The 21,758-nt window shown below is 41.7% G+C and overlaps 1 long non-coding RNA gene across 2 annotated transcripts; it reads left to right on the top strand.

The window, feature by feature from the left end:
- Window positions 1-1,295: 1,295 nt before the first annotated feature.
- LOC114806528 lies at window positions 1,296-18,464 on the top strand. 2 transcript variants are annotated; one of them, XR_003754564.2, is made up of 4 exons: window positions 1,296-1,391; window positions 2,673-2,756; window positions 4,594-4,706; window positions 17,488-18,464. It is a non-coding gene; the product is annotated as an uncharacterized LOC114806528 (long non-coding RNA). The 2 variants fall into 2 exon arrangements; XR_003754565.2 differs by lacking the exon at window positions 4,594-4,706.
- Window positions 18,465-21,758: the final 3,294 nt, after the last annotated feature.

Raw genomic sequence — 21,758 nt, 5'->3', positions numbered from 1 at the left:
CCATAGAATAGAGGAAAGAGTTTGATTTTTATGCTGCTAAAATGTCACAAGCATCTTGTTGCAAAACTGGAGATAAGATAACCTTTCTAGCATACAATCTGCCTTTTCACCCATAGGATCAGGAACCAGTAACAAATCTTTTGGTTAAGTAGAAGAACAGGGAAAATTTAGGGATCCAGGTCAGAACATATAGGAAAAGATCAGCTTGGGATTTTCAATACTAGAGATCCAGAAGAAACCAAAGACCCACAGACTTCCTGCTTTACACTTAGCTCTCCCTGTTACTTGAGGCAGAAGGTAAGGTATTATAAATTTAGGGAAATCTCCTAAAGAGGCTGCCCCTTTTCTGTACTGGAACTGTTGTACTATGGGCATAACCCTTTTCCTCACATCTGAACTACGCTTTTTATACTTTACCAATCTCTTACAAATGAATCTTGGCTGTTAGAAATTGGACGATGTAAAGATCATCTTGTCTTTAAGTGGGGAGAGGTAAAATCCAGGTGCAGCCAAGTGAACATATATTGTTCAAAAAGTGGTTCGTGTTTTGCCCTGCCTGTAGAGCAGTAGCGCTACCAAGCTTTCCAATAGGCTCATTGTGTCCTGACTTGCTCCAGAAATGGATCTTCAACTTTTGAACAGAACAAACCTTTTGGGGCAGTCTCAAAAACACTGAATGGAAGAAGCTGGACAGATGATTAAGAAAACAGTGAAGAAACCCACAGGGCAAAAACTAAATACTTTTCTTTTCACCTCACAGACCTTGGCCCCCAATGGCATCTCCTCATGCATGGGCTGCCAAGATTGGTTGTGGTCAGGGAATGTCTCTGTTTATTGTTATACTGCACTCTCCCAAGTGCTTAGTACAGTGTCCTACACACAGTAAGTACTCAGTAAGTACGATTGAATGACTGATTCTATCATGGATGAGTTTGGATCATAGATGCCAACTGTTCATTTGGAGTGATACATGGCCTAGTGAATAAAGCACAGGCGTGGGAGTCAGAACAACCCAACGAATCCCAGCTCTGCCACTTGTCTGCTGTGTGACCTTGTGTATGTCACTTTACTTCTCTGTACCTCAGTTACCTCATCTGTAAAATGGGGATTAAGACTGTGAGCCCCATATGGCGAAGGGATTGAGTCCAACCTGATTACCTTGTATCTACCCCAGCACTTAGAACAGCACTTAGCACATAGTAAGCGCTTAACAAATATGATTATTATTATTAAAAGGGGTATGGGGTTTCTACAGGGGGAGTAGGTGGGATGGGTTTTGGGAGTGGCAAGCAGGTTTCAAAGAGATAAACGGGTGAGTAATACCTGATTGGATGTCTTTGCAGGCCTTCTCTGATGCTTCAGTTCTTTTTGGAAGCCTGGAAAGAGCAAAGGTAGGTGTTCTGCCCTAGAGGTGAGGGGGTGAAGGCAGTGGCTTAATAGTATTTGTTAAGTGCTTACTATGTGCCAGCCACTGTTCTAAGTGCTGGGGTAAATGCAAATTAATTAGGTTGGACACAGTCCATGTTCCACATGGAGCTTACAGTCAATGCCCATTTTACAGATGAGGGAACTGAGGCACAGAGTAGTAAAGTGACTTGCCCAAGGTCACAAAGCAGACAGGTGGAGGAGTGGGGATTAGAATCCAGCCCCTGGTGGGTTTCTTTGGGTTTTTTTAAATGATATTTGTTAAGCACTTACTGTGTGCCAGGCACTGTACAAAGCATTTCAGACTCCCAGACCCATCCTCTATCCACTAGGCAACGCTGCTTCACACCCAACACGACCCTTGCTGGAAATCCACCAGGTAGGTGATCCTCATATCCCTCACAGAGTTGTCCCCTAAAGTTCAATTCTAAATGACTCAGACACTTTCCAAGGTGTTCTGAAACTTCACAGGCCCTTCACTTAAGTGAAGTACAATGGTGTTTTTCTTTCCAAATACCACCATCTCTCGCTCATTCATGCCAAGATGAATGAATGCAATCTACACATCTTCTGAAGCCCTCGTTTCGGCCATGAGAATTGATGACCTTTCTAGACCAAACCATGCCCAGAGCTTTTGGGAAATTATAGGAATTCTCCATTTTGTCCTACCTCACTTATTCCTCATTCCTCCGCCCTCTAATGGAAATACTAACCAACAGTGAGATGCATATCAGTCAGGAAAATGAAGAAAGAATCAACACAAGCAGACCAGTCAACTATAAGAGGGCTAATCTTAGAAGCAGTGTCGCTTAGAAGCAGCGGGAAGTAGTGTGGTTTAGTGGATAGAGCATGGGCCTCAAAGTCAGAAGGAGTCAGAAGTCACTTAACTTCTCCGGTACTGAGTTACTTCATCTGTAAAATGGGAATTTAGAGCATGAGCTCCATGTGGGACAGGGATTGTGTGTCCAACCAGCTTAACTTGTATCTATTCCAGTGCTTAGAAAGGTGCTCGGCACATATAAATGCTTAACAAGCACCATAATTATTATTATTAATCATCCCTTGGGTAATCGAGGATGCAATGCATGCACTGAGTGTCTAAGGAATTTCTAACAGAGCTCCTTTTTTAGAATGAAGCCCATACATTGGGTAAATTAAAAGGGAGATGATGACGAAATGCAAGATTGTCATACAAAGCTAATAACTATGTAGATTGTTAAAATAACTCCATTTTCGTATTCTTCCAGCACTGGCATTTTATGTATACGCATCTGGTGCTTTTTGAAAGCCTATATTGTTTCCTCAGAGGAAGATCGACCCAGAAGATGCCGGTAGGTCATAAAACGTATATGCTGAAATCTTCATTGTTGTAGGTTTTAAGCTAGGTGTGTGTAGTGGTGATCCCAATATAATCAGTTCTTTGGAGTTTGTTCAATTCACTTTTTAGAAAATTGCTTGAGTTCCAGTGCCGAAAAGGTCATCTGCTCAAGGAGGTTGGTCTATGTAACCAATCTGCTCAGACAGCCCCCATAACAAAGAAATGTTACCAGAAATCATGCTGAAACTGAGTTGGCCTCATCTAGAAACTAGAATAATTCAAAGCCTGGGGAAATTACCTTGAACGTGTAAATTCATTGAACAAACAGCCATGTTGGAAATATACAAACAGATCAATAATGAGGGCAGTCCAGGACCAGATATGGTTGTATTGAAATTCTAAATTTTCAGAGAATACAAGTCACTAGGGAAAATGAATGGGTTTCACACATTTTTCAGGCATTGGAAGATTCAGGCATGTTTTCATCCATTACGACTGGAGCCTGGATCTCACATTCACTTCATTCCCAAATAGTCTGTAAAAGAAAAACTGACTTTGAGACATACAGGAGTAAAACTCTTGAAGCATTTTAAAAGTTGCAAGCAGGTGGTGGATATATAGTTATACCTTCTACTGTGAGGATTGAGTGTTTGGACTTACAGTTCACACCACTAGGGCACACTCACTTCTCCCATAATGCCAGGATTGTGTTCCTGTACAATTCTGGTACAACTCCATGTTAGGGTAATCTTGTGCTGTGGTATTTATTTGCCCAGCCCAATGTTTGCTCTCAAACCGATCCCTTTGACAGAGTGGCACACCACATCCAACGGGTTCACGTTGTCACATGAACATTCTCTAATGCTCTAACAACATTTTAGCCAAAATGTGGAATGAAAATCCATATTATGGCAGTACTGAAATTGACGAGTCTCCCAGCACTTAGAGTTACATCATCCCCTCGACCAACTAGAGCACTTATAAACTTATTTACCTCCTCATTAGCCCACAGGCCCACTGGATAGAGCACAGGTCTGGGAATCAGATCCTAATCCTAGCTCTGCTACTTATATGCTCTATGACCTTGGGCAAATCACTTACCTCCCTCATCTTTAAGCACTTTAACAGTCACTCACTTCCCTTCCCACAGCATTTATGTACATGTCCTAATATAATGTTAGCTATGATTTCCCCTTGGTACAATTTATCTGTCTTCACCTCTAGACTGCAAGTTCCTTGTGTCCAAGGATCATATCTATGAAATCTACTGTATTGTACCAAGTCCTTAGTACAGTGTTCTGCACATAGTAAATACCACTGATTGATTGATTTTACAAATAAGGAAACTGAAGCCAGGAGATTGTGACTTACTCAAGACGTGACACTAGGTGAGTGCAAGAGTCAAACTCCCACACCACTAGACCATGCAGTTGCTAATGAATATGTCCATTATTTAGCAAAATCCAGGAAGAATCTATAGACCTCCTCCTCCCCCCACCCCAGTTGATCAGAAAGCCTAGGGAAATGTTTCTCTTCTTGCTAATATTAGCTGGGAAGCCAACATTATATTGGACTCTGACAGAATTGGACTAAAAAAGAAATTGGCCAGTCAGAAATGCATATACAAGAAAGTGCAAGAGAGAAAAATCCCTTAAGATTGAGGTGGGAAAAAACAAAATTCCTCTTTGGGAATGATTTGCTCTGCTGAGTTTCCTATTTTCTTTATTGACCTCAAATGTAATGAGGGTTGGTGACTTTTGTAGGAAGTCATTAGGTCATTTAGTACCTCTCAAAATGAAGAGTTAATCTGCTAGAAGATGAAGAATGAAAGTGTGTGTGTTTGTGTGTAGGATGGTAATCAGAAGCAGTGACGCTGGTGTTGCTGACACTGACCTAAGCAACAATCTCCACGGAAAGGAAGATTAACGTGATAGATTGTAACATCTCCATAGAAGTACTAAAGGTTTGATTGGATCAATTCTCCACTTTTTAAACACTGCCTACATACACTTTTTTAGCCAACAGACCGTAAAATTAGTATCGGAATGAAAATCTGCATATAACTGAGGTACTGCTAGGCTTTGCTGGATATTTATTGCATATAGTAAGCAAAGCAAGTACAGCTCTTAATAGGATGAGCATTATGACTTTGAAAATGCCTAATTACTTATTAACACACTAGAAGAGAAAGGCTCCGATTGAGCTGTTCCAGTCTTCTGTGTTTTTTTTTTTCCTTAGTTTCACCTAAGAAATCCAGAGACAAAAAAAAAATGTGGAAAACAGCCCAGATGAGTTCAGATGAGAAAGAAGGGTTAGGGAGTAGTATTATGGTATTTGTTGAGCACTTACTCTCTGTCAAGGACTGTTCTAAAACTCTAGGAAAGATACAAGACAATCAGGTCAGACACAGTCCTTGTCCCACACAGAGCTCACAATCTAAGTAGGAGGGAGAATAGGTATCTCATTTTACAGATGAGCTAACTGATGCACAGAGAAGTTAATTGACTTGCCCAAGTTCACACAGCAGGCCCGAGGCAGAGCCGGTATTAGAATCCAGGTCTTCTGACTCAAACCTGTGCTCTTTCCACTAGTTCACACTCCTTGGCAGAGCACAGCATTGTACCAGGGTTTGAGGCTCCCTGCCTCATGGTCAAGTTCCTTTGACCCATTTGCCTCGTGTTTTCTTTCAGCTAATAATATTTACTAACCGCTCACTTGTACAGGGTCCTGGGCCAGGCCTTGTATACACTTCATCCAAATTCAAATTAATGCCTCCTTTGTGGGCACATTGTCTAACTAGTTGTGCCATTGAAATCCTAAAGCGAGAAGCAGTGTGAACCAGTGGATAGAATACAGGCCTGGGAGTCAGAAGGACCTGAGTTCTCAAACTGGCTCCACTGCTTGTCTGCTGTGTGACCTTAGGTAAGTCATTTAACTTCCCTGTGCCTTAGTTACCTCATCTGTAAAACGGGGATTAAGACTGTGCACCCCATGTGGGCCAGGGTCTGTATCCAGCCTATTTACCTTGTATCTACCGCAGCACTTTGTAAGTGCTTAACAAATCCAAAAAAAAATGTTCTGAACCACCCATTGCTTCTAAAGTGCTGGGTAACCTTGAGCAAGCCACTTGACCTCCTTATGCCACAAGGTCATCATCAGCAAGACTGACCTAAAGTTATGTAGTGAGCACACTGATAATAATAACAATTGTGGTATTTGTTGAGCACTTACTATGTGTCAGGCACTGTACTAAATGCTGGGGTGGAAACAAGAAAATCAAGTCGGACACAGACCCAGTCCTACATGGGGGTCACAGTCTTAATCCCCATTTTGCAGATGAGGTAACTTAGGCAAAGAGAAGTGAGGTGTCTGCCTAAGGTCACACAGCAGACAAGTGAAGGGGCCGGAATTAGAACCCAAATCCTTCTGACTCCCAGGCCCATGCTCTATCCACTAGGCAATGCTGTAATGATGATAAAGCAGCCTGTATAAACATGAGCTGGACTAATAGTAGTAGTAATAGTATTTATTAAACACTGCGTGCAGACCATTATACTGAATGCTGGGAGAGAATGTTCAGGTGGGAATTAGACACGGTCCTTGGCCCTCGGGGGGGGGGTTCAAAAGCTAAGAGTTTATATGGCAAGAAGGGATTGGAGAATTGTACATCCCAAGAGCTTAGTACGGTGCTGTGCACATAGTAAGTTCTCACTAAATACTAATGAATGAATAGGAACATCAGGAGTGATGAAACTTTTAGAACACAAAACAAATACATAAAATATGCTCAAAGCTTGGTGGGGATGGGGGCATCCAAGAGTGTGCTGGAGCAGCTTTTATCCCTGGCTGGGTGGGGCTCACATGCTTAATCTCCATTTTACAGATGAGGTAAATGAGGAACAGAGAAATTAAGTGACTTGCCCAAGATCACACAGCAAACAAGTGGCAAAGCCGGAATTAGAACCCTGTCCTCTGACTCCCAAGCCTGTGCTCTTGCCACTAGGCCATGCAGCTTCACAGCATTGCTAAAATCTGCCCTTTTCTCTCTATCCAAACTGTTACCATTAAATTGAACAGGCTGTATATTCAAACATGGAGAAACAATATCAGAGGAAAGAAAATCTCTGAAAAGGGCCTTGGATGGGAGTCAAGATTACCTGACTTCCAATTACTGATTGCGTGATCTTGGGTAAATCAATTAACCTCACTGTGCTTCCATTTCCCCCTTGGTAAAATCAAGTTGATCATTAGGACTCTTGTGAATTGCCAGGGCTATCAAGAGAAGAAATGGGATAATAAGCCAGATTTCCCCAATGCCTACATGACTCCTTAGTAATGTTATGCACTTCGCTCAGTGATACCCTAGTGAACTAAACATGTTAATATAGCTTTCCAAATTCCTGATCCAGTGCATAAAGAGACTCCTTGAAGACTGAATGAGTGACTGTGACTACCCAAAGAGCTTAACTTTGTCCCAGTTCTTAAGCTAACTTCCCCAAGAAAATGTCATTTAACCTATTAAGTGCTTTGGGCTCTGTGAATCATAAGATGAAACTGTTTTATACTTGTCATTTATTATTAAATCAAGAATGCAAGCTCTTTTTCTACTTTTTTTTTTAGTTCCTAAATAAAAAGAGAGGTAGCTGAGCCGCTGAACTGAATTGGCTAAACAATTATTTGCAAGAAAGTACGTTATGTCCCTAATGAATAGACAATCTTTACTCTCCCTGTGGCTGAATCTAATCAGGGTAAAACTAGAATCAGTCTCCTTTTCAATTTGACCCTAAAAAGGATTTGTAATCTTGGTGATGATTTTTCCAACTAATAATAGTTGTGCTTTTTGTTAAGCAATTACTATGTGCCAAAGACACAAAATAGATACAAAATACTAGATACAAAATAGTTAAGGTCCAACATGGGGTTCACAGTCCACAGGCTTGGGAGGCAGACACGTGGGTTCTAATCCTGCCTCTGCCATTTGTCTGCTGTGTGACCTTGGGCAAGTCACTTCACTTCTCTGGGGCTCAGTTCCCTCATCTGTAAAATGGAGATTCGAGACTGTGAGCCCCACATGAGACAGGGACTGTGTCCAACCCAATCTGCTTGTATCCACCCCAGCGCTTAGTACAGTGCCTGGCACATAGTTAAGCACTTAAATACCATAATTATTATTATTATCATCCCAGCACTTAGAACAGTGCTTGGCACATAGTGCTTAACAAATACAAAAAAAAAAAATAGGAAGGAGAATAGGTATTGAATCCCTATTTTGCAGATAAGAGAACTGAGACACAGAGAAAGTAAGTGATTTGCCCAAGGTCACATAACAGGTAAGTGGTGTAAACTGGGATTAGAACCCAGAGTCTCTGACTCCCAGGCCCATGCTGCTTCAGTTAGACCATGCTGCTTCTCAACTAGGCTGAAAGAGTAGGTTTGAGCCTAAAGAGAGTTGGGTTTTTTGTTGGGAGGGGACGTCTTCTCGTTGACCCAGGACGAGTGCCCATAGTTTATCACTGCTGGAGAAGAGGACTAGGGGAGCTACACTGGGCCTCTCTTTTCACTGTCAAGCTGCCTGGACTTTAGGGCTGCCTTGACAGCTCCCTTAAGGAAGCAACAGATTGAGTTGGAAGACAAATCTCTGCTAATAGGTGGATAAGCTACTGTCCAGACAGCTTTGCTGGACATTGAGATGGGACAACAAGCCCAGGTTTCTATTGTCCACACAATGCTCTCCCTGCAATGGATTGTTCTGAAACAGAAGATTTGATTTACCTTAAGCAGATACCAGTTAGAAACAGAAATTCGTAGCAAAACCCATCCTCTTTGAAAACGTGCTTGCCATGCGAATTTGGTCACTGTTTCCCCAAATGAAAACTCTTAATTCTGACCTCCCAAGTCGCAGAAAACAATGTTTCGGAAGATTGTCTGCCCTTCCAAAGTGGGGAGGAGCCAAGAGATAAATATGTCTTGCCAACAGGGGTGAGCTTTTTGGGAGATCACATTTGGTTCAGCAACTCAGTGGTATCGATTTCCAAAACTTACCGATACTCTGAACTGCTGCAAAAACATGGAAAGAAAATCAACGTTACAGAGTGGTAGAAGCAGGCTGGGGTAGTGGATAGAGCACGGGCCTGGGAGTCAGAAGGTCATGGGTTCTAATCCCGGCTCTTCCACTTGCCTACTGTGTGACCTTGGCAAACATTTCACTTCCCTGTGCCTCAGTGACCTCATCTGTAAAATAGGGATTAAGACTGTGAGCCCCACATGGGACAAGGACTGTGTCCAACCCAGTTTGCTTGTATTCACCCCAGCGCTTAGTAGAGCATCTGGCACAAAGGGCTTAACAAATACCATAACAATAATAAGAGTAATAATTATTATGAGCAAATCTGGATGAGAAACTAGTGCATCAATGCCTTGGGCTCCCTAACTAGATGTATCCTGGTTAATTAAGTCTATAATGGCACATGCTGAATGATTCATCTTAAGATAAAGCTTTTTGTCCATGGTGTGACTCCTGCAGTGAGCTCTAAGATTCAGTAGAAGAAAGAAGCCACCATTCTGCTCTCACAGAATTAACCTAACTGTATAATGATATGAAAGAGGTGGAAGAAGAAATTTATTGCTGAATCCTATAGGTGCAATCTTCTCACGCTCCAAAACATTAAGTGAAATTTCTCTCATTGTACCCAATGTTCAACAGAGCCAGAAAGAGTTTTAATCATTTCAGCCTACGTTATCCTCATCTTTGCCATAGCCAGTGGCCTGTGAATAGCAGGTTCAGACTAAAAACCAGTGCTCCTGGTTACTAATTCAGTACCCTATACTGTAAAGTAATGGTTCTCCGATCTTTTCATTCTTCCGATACCCCCGTGCCTCATATCTCACTCATATAAAAAGCAAAAGCCACAGTTTGTTTCTCTTGGTGAGTGACAGGTTGTATGAAAGGTAGAGATGGAGGTTACTGAGGGTCAGAGTATTCAGGAGGTAGAGAAGGCTGACCCTGTACTTCATACAATCCATCTTTGTCGTGGCCATCACCTAAAAATCCAGCACCAGTTTCTACAGCCTCCTGCACATGATATTGACATCACATTCCAAGCTGGGGAACACTCTAGTAATAAACTCCGCCACCATCCAACTGAGTAAAGCAGGGCATTTTCAATCGCATTCTCCATGGAACCCTGAATTCCTAAGGACATAAATAAGATAGTGAGCTCTGTTTCCTGATCTGACTCACCATGACTCCTTTTTGGGTTGTTGTTGTTGTTTAACTTGATTTTTAGTTATTCAAACTAAAGTCCTTAAGCCTGCTTTGGTTGTTGGTTGGCCCAACCCCTTCACCTGTTGTACTCATTTTTCTTTCCTAAATTACTTTAAAAAAACACTTTCTAACAGTGATTATATTCATAAGATGTAGATTAGTTACCATGGGGTCATTCTGGGGACTGGGAAGACATTTTGCAAAGTTCTGAAATTCTTAGAAAACCAGCTATGTGGCACTCTGTCATCTGGGGACAGAAATACAAGGAAGTTGGCCTCCTACTAAACGTTGTTTACTGACTGGCTGTCCTCCCAGTTGAATGTGTTATAACTGTGGTATTTAAGTGCTTACTGTGTGCCAAACACTGTACTAATCATCAGGGTAGGTCAAGATAACCAAGTTGGACACAGTCCCTGTCCCCTATATGACTCACGTCTAAATAGGAACAAGATCAGGTATTAAGTCCCCATTTTACAGAAGAGAAAACTGAGACACAAATAAATTAAGTGACTTCCCCAAGTTATGGCCTAGTGGAGAGAGCATGGGATTGGGAGTCAGGTGACCCAGCTGTGTATCAACTGTGTGGCCTTGGGAAAATCACTGAAGATCTCTCAACCTCAGTTTCCTCAAATGTAAAATGGACATAGGATATACTGTGAACTCTGTGGGAGAGAGGTATTATGATCTGAAAACTTGTATCTACTTCTGCCCTTAGCAAATAACAAGCGCTTAATATGTCATAATGACAATATTAGCATAAAAACTTTGAATTTGAAAGTTTCTGCTGTGCTTTCTAATCCACCGCAAGTGCGATAGCTCTGCTTGAAAAAAAGCAAAACTAAGACCCTCTAGTGTCCCACAGCCCTCACATTCAGGAATCTCTTCTGCCTAATTTCAATTCCTTCTGAGACACATGAAGTCCATTTCCTCCACATCAGACCTCAGGGGAGACAGAAAGCAGCTGGTTATTATTCTCTGTACAATACTTGAAGATCATTGTCAACCCTCCCCCAGACTTTTCTCCCAATTAAGCCATCCGAAGTCTATTAGCCTTTCCTCATACATAATACTTTACAAAATATTTCAATTACTGAGAGAGAAAGTGGGGGTGAGGGGAGTGGGAGTTATGAATTGAGACTGAATTGTCCTGGGCTTTCAGGACCAGCACCCTTGGGCAAAAATGTGGCTGATGGCTGAAGTTTATCCCAGAGATCTGAAGAGCATTTGATCTGTATATATTTGGGATTCAGTAAAACACTTTGAAGATTTTGACAAGTTCTCTGAGAATCAATAATACAGACCCTGTTCTGTGTGGCTTCTGAGCCTTGTGTGTTTAGGTTACTGAAACAACCACAGTTTTACAACTGTCTGTCAGGACAAGGATCTAGAACTGGATGAGGTAGTGGAGAGTTGCTGGTTGGCCCTTATCGATCAATCATACTTATTGAGTTCTTACTATGTGCAGAGCACTGTACTAAGCTCTTGAGGGAGCACAATATAACAGAATTAGCAGGCATGTTCCCTGCCCACAGTAACCTAATGTAATATCAAAGACATCTACCAATCAAGCAAGGCCACTTATTGAGCATTTGCTGTGCGCAGGGCACTGTACAAAAGCACTTGGGAGAGTTTGGCTTTAAAGCACTCAATTTGCTCCCTCCTAACTTACCTCACTAATCTCCTGCTGTGGCACAGCTCACATACTTTGCTCCTCTAGTGCAAACTTACTCACTGTGCCCTGATCTCTTCTATATTATCCCAAATCTTCTCTCTGGCCTGGAACTTCCTCCCACTCCTTATATGATAGATTACCACTCTCCCCACCTTCAAAGCCTTATTGAGGTCGCATCTCCTCCAAGAGGCCTTCCCCAATTTAGCCCTTTCACCCCAGCTCCCTCTCCCTTCTGCGTCACCCATACACTTGGATCTGTGCCCTTTGGGATTTCGTATTTGCCCCACCTTCAGCCCCACAGAACCTATGTGTAGATACATACATTTTTATAATATATATAATACTATTATATAATATAAATTTCTTTATATTGATGTCTGTCTCCCCCTCTAGACTGTAACAATAATAATAATAATTGTGGGATTTGTTAAGCGCTTACTATGTGCCAAGCACTGTTTTAATCACTGGGTAGATACAAGATAGTTGGAAACAGTCCCTGTCCCTAATGGGGCTCACAGTCTTAATCCCTCTTTGAGGTAATTAAGGCACAGAGAAGTGAAGTTACTTTCCTAAGGTCACACAGCAGACAAGTGGCAATATCAGAATTAGAACCTAGGTCCTCTGACTCCCAGGCCCGTGCTCTTTCCACCAGGCGATGCTACTGTACTGTGCTCTGCATACAGCAAGCACTCAGTAAAGTATCACTGATTATAACATAACACAGTTGGTAGACATGTTCCCTGCCCACAAGGACCTTACAGTCTAGGGGTATTATACTGTACTATGCCAACTATACTCTGAGGTTTGAGATTTAACTGTTTGTGAAGTTGCAAAGGCCAATCTGGGAAGGGGTGGGGGTTGGGAAGAGCAGGAGGAGGAGGAGATGGAAACAGTGCTTGATTTTTCAGCGAAGAAACAGAGACCCTAGGCAGTTCTCCTAGTTAGCAACTTCTTGTTTTGACTTATAAAACTGAGCAACTCTGATATGCGAGTCACTGACGAAGAGTAAACACAAAATACCGAGATGTCAGTTTAGCGGTGTTACTTCTCTGACCTTCACCACACTTTAAAGACTAAAACAAGGTTATTTTTGTCAGCACTTGGCAAGGGGAAATGTTCAACATTTGGAACAGGACTGCCTAGCGAACAGCATGATATTTTCTTTAGACTTCACACATTATTAAAAAAAAACTCTCTGCAGCTGGTTTGAGAAGAAAAACTTTCATCAGATGCCATACAAATAGTTATTCCCATTGATTTTAAAGGAGTCCTGTCTCAACTGTGTGGGCTTCCATTTTGCTATATTTCCTGCTTCAGGACACAGGAAGTAGTTTCAAGAATGTATATTTTTTGGGTCATTTTAAATAAAAGTCACTGCTTACAGAAACTCAGCATTACTCTGAAACCACTCTTAGAATAGAGAGATAGTCTCTGTCTGGAAAAGAGCCCTAGAATCAGTCCTAAATTTTCAAAAATAAAAGGACCCAGATTTTCAGAATCCAGATTGGTCCTTTCTATGCCCTATCTCTGATATAGTAATGTTGCTCAATCAAAAATCAAATTTTCCCCTTCCTACACTGCTTTCTTTAGTAGATTTGGTAGATTTATTAGATTTCCTTAGTAGATTTGGCTACTTAGCTGTGGTAATTTGCTGGAGGGCATTAGGGTGTGGACAAGGTAAAAATAGAATTATTATTCAACAAATCTCACAACACTAGGACAAATAAACATCCACACAAGCTCAATGTGGTAGTTTCAAAACAAACCCAAGAAAATACTTCTTCACACCGTGGGTGGTTAGCCCTTGGAATTAGATACAGAGGAAGTTGTGCAGATAGAAAATAGTGATAACTTTAATAGGTTTTCGATAAATTCATGGAGAAGCAGTCTATAAAGGAGGGTTAGAGGGCAAATTAGAGATGCAGAGTGCTTGGTAGGGAATCTGTTATGTTGTTACATTGTACTCGCCCAAGAATGTAGTACAGTGCTCTGCACCCAATAAAAGCTCAATAAATACGATTGACTGACTAGCACATAGTAAGTGCTTAACAAATATCATTGTTATTATTATTGTTGCTACTATTAACATTATTTTTATGGTATTTGTTAAGCGCTTATTATGTGCCAGGCACTGTACTAAATGCTGGGGTAGATAGAAGATAGATGTCCCACATATAGCTCACATTATTAATCCACCTTTTACAGATGAGGTGATTGAGGCACAGAAAAGTTAAGTGACTTGTCCAAGATCACACAGCAGACAAGTGACAGAGCTGAGATTAGAACTCAGATTCCTTCTGGCTCTGAGGCCTGTGCTCCATCTACAAGGCCATTCTGCTACCTTGTTGTTGTCATGTGGCAGCCATCTTTGACAAGCATTGGGCAGCTGCCATCTTTAGGCGTCTGGTGCAGCTGCCTCACCAAGTTGTGGTCTGAGGCAACAGTTTACAATGCTTATTGCCTGAAGCTGGCTCTGGACCATACAACTGGGAGATATACTTTTCATAATTACAAAAACCAGCTCAGTGATTCAGTAGAGAAAATAAAATACTGGTACATTCAGAGTTTTAAAAATATGCTGCACGTTAGAAAACATATTTCAAAAAGGGATACACATTAAAAAATTGTTTGATGAAGTTCAATTCTGATTACTGTGCTACTGCTGCACATTTCTGTAGTTCTTAGGAAAAGTAAAAGCCTTTTGATATTTGTGAGATCATTATGTCACACCAGATGATTGAAGAGCTCCCCAAATCATAGGTGGGAAATAAGACACATAAGATTATGGACCTCTAAATTTGAATCATGAGAAGTGGGGGAAGGCAGTGAGGAGAGGCAAAGGGAGATGCAGGAAAGATACAAACTAATTGACAAAATTTGAATATTTACTAGGCTATGTCTTGGTTTCCAGGTAGAACTTTAGCTCAGACCTGCTTGGCTTTGACTAGCATTTAATAATAATAATAATAATGGTGTTTGTTAAGCACTTACTGTGTACCAAGCACTGTACTAAATACTGGTATTCTTACAGGATAATCAGGTCAGGCATAGTCCCTGTCCCACACATGGCTCTTAGTCGATAGGAGGGAGAACAGGTATTATAACCCCATTTTATAGATGAGGAAACTGAGGCATAGAAAAGTGAAGTAAATTTATCCAAGATCACCCAGCAAGCAGGTGGCAGAGCCAGTATGAGAACACAGGTCCACTGACTCTCAGGTCTGTGCTCTTTCCACTTGCCCATGTTGTTTCCCTCCTGCTGTATGACCTTGAGCAAGTCACTTCACTTTTCTGGGCCTCAGTTACCTCATCTGTAAATTTGGGATTAAAACCGGGACCTGTTGAGGGACATGTGTCCAACCTGATTAGCTTGTATCTACTCCAGCTTTAAATATAGTGCCTGGCACATAGTAGAGCCAATGAAAATGTTTCTTGACTACCATTCTTCCGTTCTGTTATCAGTTGGAGGTGAACAGTTATCAGATGAACTCTTCTAGTATTGTTTCTGGCAAGCAGAAATTTCTTGCTTATCTCATGTTTCTTCAGGGAGCCAATTCATTGGTAATCATAGGTTTCAGCAACAATGTCTGGGAGAGTGTATTTTGTTCTGGAATATCATTATCCTTTGGGCACAGGACTCAGCAAGTGGGCTTCAAATTTATGATGCATCTGCACTAGGAGCATCTATCCTCCAGAACTGGGATTAACTGTATGTGATCATTACAGCTTTGAGAGAAAAGCAGCCTGGCCTAATGGCTAGAATATGGGCTTGAGAATCAGAAGGACCTGGGTTCTAATCCTGAGTCCACCAGTCATCTGCTGTGTGATCTTTGGCAAGTCACTTGACTCCTCTGGGTCTCAGGTACCTTAGCCATAAAATGGGGAATAAGATTGTGAGCCCCATGTGAGACAAGGATAGTGTCTGACCTGATTTACTTATATCCACTCCAGTGTTTAGCACAGAGTAAGTGCTTAACAAATGCCATAATTATTGTCATTATTATTGAACAAGGACCTTATTCTTTTTCATGTCTCTATCCTTCCCTTGGAAGTAAATTAAGGGCTTGGAGAGGCACATTTCCTTTTTAAGGACATCAGAAAAATATTCATATTATGATTATTAGTAGTAGTAGTATCACATTCATTTGTGCAAAACACTATTCTAGTCTCTGGGGAAAGCTTTAAGCCATGGTCCCTTGATAGGTGACTTTACATTGACTATTTTAAGGGTCACGGAATGGTTGAAAATGTTACAGGACTATTAGTTTTCAAATTACTTAGAAAAGTTGACGTTTGAAAATAGAGTAGGTAAAAAAGCATTTTTAAAGACTCTCCTGTTGCCATGTAGCCTCTTAATTGATGAATTTCTCCTTATTTTTTTCCCCACCCACCTAGCTCTAGAGGGGATGGAACGTGACCTCAGAAATGATGAGTATGAGAGGATAACATTGTTCCAGGGAGACCCAGGACTTCATGGTTGCAGCTGCAGCTCGATCTATGTTCCCAGAATTTCAAATAAGCACTAACGTGGCTACATTCTTACTGCTCATTTTGATGCTTTTAAATGTAGACCAGTTTATTCTCTTTCTCAAGCAATGGGTGTTTCCCCCTGAAATGTAGAGACAAGTTATTTCTATCATTATTTAAAGGGAGGGTCATTATTTAAAAATAGGATTGACACCACATCGTAAATGTATTTAAACCATGGAGGCATAGTGATGAAATTTGTTATGTATCTCCATATCCCAAAAGAACACTAAATTGCATTCTGTTGCATTGAGATATTTTCTTTGGTGTCGACATGAAGGATTTCCTCAATTTTCTTTCTTTCCTTTCCGTTTGAAAATGTGCTTAGCCAGAGTGGAAAACTCAAGAAGCACATTCTCCCAAAAAAGATTCAAGTCTCTTTCCCCCCCCAAGTTAAGCATATCTTTATGCTCCAGATTTTGGTGCTGATTTTAGAGTTCTGTGCTACACATTTGCTGCTACCAATGACTACCAGTGTTTGAGGTAGCAATCAATGTGGCAAAATTGGAGTCGGCAGCTTTTCCTTGTCCTATCTTAGGAAAAGTGGCTGGAGCAAGGAATCTCTCTAAATTATCATTTTCCTTGGGCCCAAGCTCTTGTGATTAAGGATTTCTCTGCCTCTTGTAATCCTTGGGAACAGCCAGCTGCACATCATCTTACATTTCAAAGTGCTCTAATTTATAACACATGATTGGGAATGGCTTGATTTTAAACTGAATTTCTTGTTGCTCTTAGACCTTCAGGGTTTCCTTGGGAACAAGATGTAGATCTAAATGTGGTTCAAGTGAAAATACCAAATGCATAAATGCATAACTAATGGTCTTACAGTGCTTTGTCCACCTTCCAGTTGAGGCAGGGTGGGGGGCAGTCATTCCTTCAAGACACGATAATGCTTTCATTTAGCAAAAGTGCCAGACCAGATTCAAATGTTCCCATTAAATCCATTGCAATCACATTCACACCCCTTTGGTTTGTGTTCAACAAAAAAGTTAGGTGTGGCTGCAATTTATCAACCTCATATGATATTTAAAAAAAAAAGGAGTCTTACATGTCCATAGGGGCATTTGACACAAAACCAGAGAATCATTCCAGATAGTAAAGCCAATTCTCATTCAAGATGCTGATTAGTCTGTCCATGACATGTGACTCAGGTGCAGCATGATTTTCTAGAATTTTTTATCCTCAAATCCACAGTTTTGCTAAATGGCATTCATCATATTCATCAATAAAGAAACCCTCAGGCCCTATGCCTTAAAAAATATTTTGTTTTTCCTTTTGCAGCATTTCTAAGGTGGACCAACCAAGTGGCGAAAATGAACTGGAACTAGCGCTTCGGCCAACAGCAGGACCTCCTGGGCCCATGGGCACAGTTTAACTGTTTCCATGTAGATCAACTCATTGGCAACCGAAGGTTTTGAACTGCCTGCATACTATTGAAATTTGGGGTCAATCAGACTCCATTACCACTAACCCAAGCGATCAGGCACTGAACAAGAAGGAGTATAAATAATAGCAGCACCAAGCCCTCAACCACTCCTGGGAAATTTCAGAATCACCTTTCCATACCCTAATGGGCAAGTATGTGTTTACTGTTCTTGTGGAACGACAAGCGACTGTAGCCTTATAACCTCCCCAGGGATTTTAAGAATTTCTTTTTTCTTCTCATTGAAGCCTACTTACTGACTTCTTGCTCTTAGCATTTTCAGCTTCAGGAATTCCCTTTTGAAGGAATGAATGCATGAGCAATAACTAATGCACTCCAGAATGATGTTTGCCACTCATCGAGTTTTGTTTTCTTGGTTTTGCCAAGAACATAAAGAGCTTCTGCTGCTTTTTGTTTTCTACAAACTACATCTGAAAGCATTTGGGTGACTAAGCCATGAAAAGAAATGAAAAGGCAAATAGGCGGTGGAATGTCATTGAATCCTCTTGGCCTAAGAGGGCACAGCATTAGGTGATGAATGTCAGTCGGCTGATATTGTAAGCTCCCTAAGGGACAAGGACAGTGAGTCATTTATTCCTATTGTATGTTCTTAAATGTCCAGCACGGAGTTCTGCGTACAGGGGGTGCTCAATAAATTCTGGTGCCATTGGGGATGATGGAGACACAGAATGCAATCCTGGCAATGTGCCCAGAAAACTGTCAATCTGTTATTCAAACAACCAGGGCAGGAATAGTGAGGAAGAGACCCAATCAACCACTCAAATGATTGTACTTATTGAGTGCTTACTGTGTGCAGAGAACTTTACTAAGTGTTTGGGAGAGTACATTACCACAGAGTTGGTAGACACATTCCCTGCCCATAAGGAGCTTACATTATAGAGGGGGATCTTACAGTCTAGAGGGAGAGCTTACAGTCTAGAAGAGAGGTTTCAGTCTAGTTTTGACTACCAAGGCAAGAGATCAAAGTATCTGGCTATGATTTTAGGGATTAAAAGAAATAGTACTAATAGCAATATTTTCCTTATGCTCCAAGCACTGGGATAGATTCATAACAGCCATATGGGGCACAGACTTGTCCCTCTTGGGCTCTAAGTCTTAATATGGAGGGCAGGCATTCTATAACCATGATATATGATAGCAAACTCAGGCCCAGAGAGGCATAAGTGATTTACCCTCATAGCAAGCAAATGATGGAGCTGAGTCTAGAAACCAGGTCTCCTGATTCCCAGTTCTCTCTGCTGTTTTCCCTACACCAACCTAGTTAGATGACAGGAAATGACTCACCTGGGTTGCAGGTGACCCTAGGAGGTGCTTCAATTTGGGGAAGCAAGCCTGGGAGGCGGCCATTGCCTACCTCCCCATCCCACTTTGGTCTGGTCCCAGAGGCTTCTGGGAGCCCTGAAGGCAGGGGTGCTAAACTGCAGAAAAGAGTGGTATTTTAAGAAAAACTAGATAGCTGGGGTAGTAAGGGACCATGTCCAGGGACTGTGGATTTCTTTATTTACCCCAGTCTTATTACAGTGCTTTGCACATATTCAGTGCTTTATGCATGTTAGTAATAAAAGGAAGGGACAGTCTAAGATATTCCAGGTTCAGTTGGGCCTGGCTCCCAGCCAGCCTGACCCAGTCCCAGAGCTCAGGCCCTGTGGTTCCCAATCTAGATCGAGGCTAGCGAGAGCTTCCGAATGCAATGTGAAGAGTGAGGAATTCTCCCTCTGCTGCTCCACTAGCTCAAATGACTGTTCGTAATTCACTCATCTTCTAGGATAGGAGTTTCTCTGACTATTAAATAAAGAAAATGCTAATTTATTCTTCACCTAAGGATGGTGTGGAACAATTACATAATGATACTGCCAAGTTTTTCTTAATAATTCATCATTAATCATGCACTGTAGTGCGGCTTCCGATGCAGCACATTAGACAATTACAGCAATTCAGGGATTCGTACCAAAACTTCTATTTTCATAAGCCTAAACTCTGATTACTATGCAAAATTTGATCAACTTGATAAGTTCAATAAGATCATTGGCGGCTGCACAATGATATGATCAGCTGAGTGTCAGTACTAACAGGGATTTGCCATATAAGAGGAGCTGGGCTGAATAGCAGCAGGCTCGATCATGCTCAATCTATTCTATGCTGTCATGTCAGAGGAAATAACAAGGGACTTGGAAGTGAGAATAAGCCTCTGATTCACTGGGAAACTCTTCCATCTGAACGGGCCAAGGCATCACTGAAAATCTTTACGGCAGAAATCCAGAAACTAATGTAAGCTGAAGATTCTGCTGTCGCAGCAAAGGCATAACACATGCTGATGATTATGAGTCTTTTTTGTAGAATCTGCACAGTGTTAAAAGCCGATGGTAAACCCAGAGAAACCCGAGATTATCTAACGATCTGCACCGAGGAAACCCTCCACACCATCAAAGATGTTCAGAGGCACCTTCAGCTTGACAAGACGGATGGCACAATAGGGGAAGGAAGGACACTTTCAACCAATGGGATGTGGCGGTGCAGACTACAGCAAAGGACAGAGCAGCCTAGTGGGTAGCCATCAGGAGCAGCATTGCTTTTCTTGAATAGAAGCTTCAGGAAATTCAGGGATAGATGGGAACACCAGACCAGGACTTGCAATGGTCTGCAAAGGCACAAACATCAGCAAAACAATCAGGCCATATTTCCCCACTCCTCAAGAACCCCCAGTGGTCACTCATCCATCTCCACATCAAACAAATACTCCTCACCACTGGCTTTAAAGTAGTCAATCACCTTGGTCCCTCCTACCTCACCTCGCTACTCTCCTACTACAACCCAGCTCACACTCTTCACTCCTCTAACGCCAACCTTCTCACTGTACCTTTATCTTGTGTATCTCACCACTGACCTCTTGACTACATCCTGCCTCTGGTCTAGAATGCCCTCCCTCCTTGTATCTGACAATTACTCTCCCCCTCTTCAAAGCCTTACTGAAAGCACATCTCCTCCAAGAGGCCTTCCCTGAATAGGCCCTCCTTTCCTTTTCTCCTAATCTCTCCTGCATCTCCCTGACTCACTCCCTTTATTCATCCTCCCCCCATGCCCAAAGCACTTATGTACCGATATGTAATTTTATTTGTATTAATGTCTGTCACCCCCTTCAAGAATCTAAGCTCATTATGGGCTGGGAATGTGTTTGTTACATTGTTATATTATACTCTCCTAAGTGCTTAGTACAGTGCTCTGTACACAGGAAGCTCTCAATAAATATGATTGACTGAAAGCTAGGAAATGTCTTTCCATGCACATAATGTATAATGAATCATGAATTCTTTCAGATCCTTCAGCCTGGATAGGATCTCATTTTCAGTAGCAGAACTAACTAGGAAGGACAGCTCTCTTTCTCTCCCTCTCTTTAGTATTCATGCTTATCCTATCTATCTGATCTTTGAATGAAAGGCACTATGAAATATTATTTGTTTTTTTCCATCAGTGACGAATTCTCCCATTCCATTTGGAACCAAGAGAATATTTTAAAAATCCATAAGGGCCCTGCTAAATTGATTTGTTGCTAATTGTTGAGGGCATGAGGAAAACTATCTTTTCAATCAACAAGTAATTTTTGTGTGTCCCCAAGTTGCACCATGCTATCTGAGGTACTGTGGGCCCACAGTAAAGGCAGACACAATTGCTGCCCTCTAGGATCCTACAACCTAAGAAAGGAAGCAAGGTAGATATATACACAGTCAACATAAATAAGTGACATGAAGGGACTGAAAAAAAATACTCATGAGGCCAAAAAAAAAATATTTTGTCAAGCAAAGTGGTCCAGGGCCCCTTGCCTATTAGCTCAGTGATATCCCTCCTCCACCCACCTCTACGGAGGCCATGTCCCAACCCTCTGGAACAAAGCAATCAGTATCTGGAGCTGAAACATAACTTCCTTCCTCACTCCTGGAACCCTGGGAATGCAAGGATTGCCCCTCCTCCTCCCCACCCCCGACCCCCACAGCACTGTAAAGATCCTTCTCTTCACTGAAGATCTTGCTGTTGCAGCACAGATCCAACACATTCTGATGATTACGAGTCTTTCTGTTGAATTGGCACAGTGTTATAAACTGATGATAAACCC

Source organism: Ornithorhynchus anatinus, chromosome 2 (assembly GCF_004115215.2).
Source record: "Ornithorhynchus anatinus isolate Pmale09 chromosome 2, mOrnAna1.pri.v4, whole genome shotgun sequence".
NCBI classification, from domain to species: Eukaryota; Metazoa; Chordata; class Mammalia; order Monotremata; family Ornithorhynchidae; genus Ornithorhynchus; species Ornithorhynchus anatinus.
This window is presented reverse-complemented; position numbering and strand designations above follow the sequence as displayed.